This window comes from Palaemon carinicauda, chromosome 6, assembly GCF_036898095.1.
Source record: "Palaemon carinicauda isolate YSFRI2023 chromosome 6, ASM3689809v2, whole genome shotgun sequence".
Classification (NCBI taxonomy): domain Eukaryota; kingdom Metazoa; phylum Arthropoda; class Malacostraca; order Decapoda; family Palaemonidae; genus Palaemon; species Palaemon carinicauda.
This window is the reverse complement of record NC_090730.1, coordinates 11,144,789-11,150,489: the sequence shown is the minus strand read 5'-3', so window position 1 is coordinate 11,150,489 and position 5,701 is coordinate 11,144,789. Positions and strand designations below refer to the sequence as shown.

Sequence of the window (5,701 nt, the reverse complement as noted above, 5' to 3'; positions counted from 1 at the left end):
ATAACTAAAAACAAAATTCGGCTGTTTGCTCAAAACTTCCTGCAATGTAATGAAATAATTTTGCCCGAAAATTACACAGTAGATTTTCCTGTATTAATTCGAGGCTGTTAAATTTTACGAGGGCGTAGAACTTTGTATATTGTCTACTGTATATGCCATATTGGAAAAAGGAAAAAAAAAAGGCGGGGGGGTGATTTTTTTGAAGTGGGATAAATCCTCACGAGAGAGAGAGAGAGAGAGAGAGAGAGAGAGAGAGAGATTTTCCGTCAATGGAAAGTCAAAGGAAAAGTAGATGAGCTTGATCAGAAGAGGGGAATGCTAATACCCAGTGATGCAGAATTTTCTTTTAAGAACTATTAAGAAATCAGTGATATTCGCAATTAGTGTGAATATATTTCTGCATAATAATATCCGAATGATAATTTTTTTCTCAATGCATAAAATACCCACCGTTCTTGGGAACTAATTAACTTTCAACACGAACGTTAGCAGTTCCTTTTCAAGGCCACTTATGAATGAGACAGGCAAGGGACAGTGACATTGCCCTATCAAGCAAGACAATGTCCTAGACGACTGACCATATTACATATGATCAGCGTCCAAGGTCCCTTTCCTACCCAAGCTAGGACCAAGAAGGGCCAGGCAATGACTAGCTGATGACTCGGTAGATAGACCTATATGCTTCTCCAAACGTCTCATCCTAAGCCCACAAGGATAGTGAGGTTGCACTGATCAAAGAAACAAGTTTAAATGGGACTCGAACCCCAGTCTGTCGTTGACCAGTCAGGGACGTTACCACATCGGCCACCAGAGGTCTAATTACTTAAGAAAAAGTGAAAATGCTATCTGCTACAATTAATCAGAGGTAATTTGTATTGTCGAGTTATGCCTAGACATTAAAATGTTAAAAGAAAGCTACCTTATCCAGAAGCAGTCTGTGCATTAATAGTCTCTATAAGGACTTGATTGGTTAAAAGGGTATACCAAGCCTCCTTGTTGGAAGCAAGTATAGCACGTATGTGTGTATGTGCCGCATAGGACGCGTCTTAGGAATGACCATTTCTCTAGTTGTCTACTCAAGACTCTCTTTCTCACCTAGTATTATTCTCAAAAATATTTGGATTATTTTTTTTAAATAGGGGTATCGTGCATACTTAAAAAATTACGTACCTAAGTGTTTTTTTTTTTTTTTTTTTTGGTTTATCTTAATCACAATTCTTGTATGATAATTATAAAAAAAATGTATAATGCCCAAGTAATCTTGTACCAGCCTTCTATGCTGATGTATATATGATTTTTTCACCAGGGCCCATATATATACACACACGTAGAATTCATAAGGCAACTTGATGCTCAGACGCAAAAGAACAACAGGGAACTGAATACATACATACATATACTATAATATATCATTTAACATATATATACATATATATATTATATATATATACACACACACACACACATATATATATATATATATATGTATGTATATATATATATGTATATATATATATATGTATATAATATAATATATACTAATGTGTGTGTGTATACACACACACACACACAATATATATATATCAAATAAATATAATATTATATATATATATATGTATATATATGTGTGTGTGTATACACACACACACACATATATATATATATATATATATTTATATGCATACACGCACACACACCACACACACACATATATATATATATATATATATGTATATACATATATATATATATATTACATATATATATATATATATATATACATATATATACATACATATATATGTATATTTAAATATATGTATATAATATTTGTACATGTGTACTTATATATATATATATATATATATACATACATATATATGTATATTAAAATATATGTATATATTATTTATACATGTGTATTCTAAATATAATTATATATATATATATATATAAATATATACACATATATAAACGTGTTAAAGTGTCAATCAGATGAGAGCATAGCCAAGCGTTCTCTTGTGAGACGTTAACTTTATAGTTACCGATATGAATAAGGAATCGAACCAAATATTTCCCGGATAACTCCACCATAATGATATATTTAAAGATAAAAATAACACTCCCCCCTAACTGCAGTTATTGTCCTTAGACTATAGTTGATCAATGGAGGCAAAGATTGTTCTGATACACAAAATATATTACAATAAAAATATACATTTTACCGATACTTTTATGACAGAGGCTTATGTAGATTCGTCAAATGTAGGAGAAAAATTCATTGTTAAATGCAAAGTAAGTGTCATCTCTTTCAACCAGGAATGATCGATTTACTTTAGGGTACCATCAATTGTTTTCTAGTTCTCTATAATACATTTTGGCGCGAGTTCAAATAAGTCTACGGGATTTACACCTAATTTTATATAGATTATTATTCTGACGTCAGCTACATTGCACACAGGGGCGTGGCTACAGATAGGTTGTAACCTCTCTATACCTTGCTAGAGAAGAGCTCTTTAAATCCGAAAATAAGAATTTCTGTCATTTCCATGAAATATAACCAAAATATTTCCGAGAGTTGAAGGAAATATGCGAAAATTGAAAGAAGTTATATTTTATATCATAAGTGACAATAACTCCCCCATCCTCTCCGATGCACTTACGTTTGTCTATTGTACATGCTAACCGATTAATAAAGTTTTTAAGAAAGGGCTATTTATGATATCACTGGTACTTGACTTAAGCTTTCAGCCACAAATAGTTTATAGTTTCAAATTAACTCTTGTCTCGAGAATAAAGACCAAGGAAAATTAGTTTTATGTATGCTTAAGTCAATAGAAAAAAATAAACGAAACTTAAGCCAGTTTTCCTTTGAAGGGGATAAAAGTTAAGTGGACTACTGTGTACATATGTATGACTATCAAGTTTGCAATAAAGATGGTTTTTTACAATTAAGCTCGTGACTATCATAAATTTACTTTTAAATTTTGAATCAGAGTTTTTAAATTTTAAGCAAGAGGGCCGTCGTATAAAAAAAATAAACTAACTTTGGGGGAATTTGAAAAGAAAAAATGATAAAAATAAATATCTTCCACCCATATGCCGAAAAAGTCACTTTTTTTAACGAACCCAAGGTTTTAGTAACCTTTTTTTTAAACCCAGCTTTTAGTCAAACTTTCTTTTAAACCCAGGTTTCAGTCACTTTTTTAAACCCCAGGTTTTAGTCACTTATTTTTAAAACCCCAGGTTTTAGTCAAACTTTTTATTCTTTAAACCCCAGGTTTTAGTCAAACTTTTTATTTACTAAACCCCAAGTTTTAGTCAAACCTTTCTTTTAAACCCAAGGTTTTAGTTAAACTATATTTGATTTCTTTTTTTTTTTTTTTGTCCCAACTCCCAACCGCCAGGCTCTGCTAGTGTCCTCACTTGATATATAAAGTAATTCCTTTTCTATTGGTTAAAAACAATTTACAAAAGCTGGTAATAAAATATAAAGTTCTAAAAGCGTTATAAAAAAATAGCCATGGGGTTGAACACGCCATACAATAGGAAATGCTAGTTCCTTATGATATAGAACTAGTTTTTAAAAGGATCTACGCCGTTATACACAAAGGAAAAAAATAGCTTCTAATGTTTCAAAACTTAAAAAATCATTAGATATATTTTTATTTACTTCTCGAGGACAAAATGACAAGTGATATCCGTTTTGACAGCCTTATTCTTTTTGAAAGCTTCATAATTCTTAGCTGCTGAAGTATCTGCCCATATAACTGCTAGTGGCAGTTTCATATCTACTGCAGATGTTATCCCCATTAACACATTCAGCTTTGATTTTTTGTTTCCTCCCAGGAATGAACTCTTAACACGTGCTGTATCCCAAAAGCATCATTTAAATATATTTTAATATCTTCACTACCTACTTTTATGATTAATATAAAATGATTGAAAAATAGTCTCCACTACCTAGTTTCAAGACATTTGACGCTTATAAAGTTATAATGAAGTTTGTACCTTGTTTAATAACCTTTAAATTCCTATTGCTGCTAAAATCCATCTTGTTTGAATTGCGAAAATATTTAGACCTTGGGACGCAAAAAGATACTATTTCCCCTATAAATGACTCTGCCCTTTATCATACGCGAATTTATTTCTATTTTCATTCAAACATTTATCCATTGTGTAGCGTTGTTAATTTTTTTTTTTTCCCAGATTTTCAATGATCAAACAATCCTAGATTTTCAATGATCAAACAAAACTGAACAGAGTTCGATAAAAATTTTCATATTTTAATATCAAGATGATCTAGAAAAGTCATGACCAACAAAAATTCAGTTATATGATGAGTAAATGAAAAGCAAGAAAAAAAAAAAAAAAGCATAACGTTACGGATTACCAATGTTGAAAGTCCAGTTTCATCCTCTGCACAAGTTTAATTTTAAGGATAATACAACCTTAAACTAAATTTCAATAAATTTATCCTATACCATGTATTTGGGCCAAAATATTTATGACTAAAGCAAGTTACAGAAAGTCAAAACTTCAACCAAACCGATAGTCAGAACCACCACCAATCTCACAGACTAATGGATAATTGCCTAAACTATGCCAGTAAGGATGTTTGCTCAATTTTTCCACACCACAATGCCTAGGTGGGTTACTTTCATGTATACTACCGAACCAGTATAGATACAGACTACTTACAGTAAGTTTCCTAGTTCATATATTAAAGCCTTGCTAAAAACTTTTGTAAAATACACTGGAAAAAAATACCCTTTAATTTTCTGTAAAGATAAAGTTCTCAGACTTATTTCAGTAACATCCAGGCGCCCATAATTTCAACCCTTTATCTACTACGGGTTAGCGACTGATGTCAATCCTTTAAGTCTCATTTCTTTTATATGGTAAATGCCTTGCAAAACTAAAAACAATTTTTACCGGATTTTTACAGTTTAAGAAAGCAGATTAACAATGAGATTGTGAAATTTCCACAGTTCAGCGTTCTATTAATAGCTAAAAAACTATCAATCTTGGATCCATTATTCAACAAGATATCAATAAAGATAATGTTAAATATTTTATTAACTTTGGTTTTCATATAGCTATTCAAAATCTGTCATTCATATACCAGTTGTCAAAATTGTTCTCTTATAACTATTTTTAGAGATTACCATGCTGGTTTCCACACTACAAAACCAAGTCACGTTTTTCTTTTTTGAATTTACACAATTTCACTTTAAAAAAATCTTAAAAAGAGTATTGTACCAGCCCCTTTTCAACATTTAAGTAATATCCCAATATCAAGCAAATAGGACAACCAATAGTTTTGAAGATATTTAATTTGAAGAGAATACAAAAAAATTTTACGAATAAACTGATGAAATTTATAAGTTCACACAAGTTTCAATTTGGTATGAAAATTTATTATAATCTACTGAAAGGCTTAATAAATAATCTTCGTTTAAGGGAAAGTGTTACCAAATAGACCAAAAGCCTCAATTTTCTTGAATTACCAAATAGGATTTTAGCTGCCAGATTTATCAAAATATCTTTTTTTTCCAGTAAGCCTTTAATTGTAATTTCTACAATAAAGTAATTACTTAAAAGTTAAGCAAATTTTTTACGTTCTTGCTGACCAGTAACCTATTAATTCGAGCATTATAGCCAGCCATATTTTCCAGTGCGAGCCGAAGACTCAAGCATA

General features: G+C 30.8%; 1 long non-coding RNA gene across 1 annotated transcript in view; it reads right to left on the bottom strand.

Annotated features, from left to right (window-relative positions):
* Nucleotides 1-4,228: 4,228 nt before the first annotated feature.
* The window catches only part of LOC137642424 (uncharacterized), a 2,819-nt gene continuing 1,346 nt past the window's right edge, over nt 4,229-5,701 (bottom strand). Inside the window, exon 3 of the long non-coding RNA XR_011044782.1 lies at nt 4,229-5,701. This exon is cut by the window's right edge and continues 192 nt beyond it. This is a non-coding gene — a long non-coding RNA (uncharacterized lncRNA).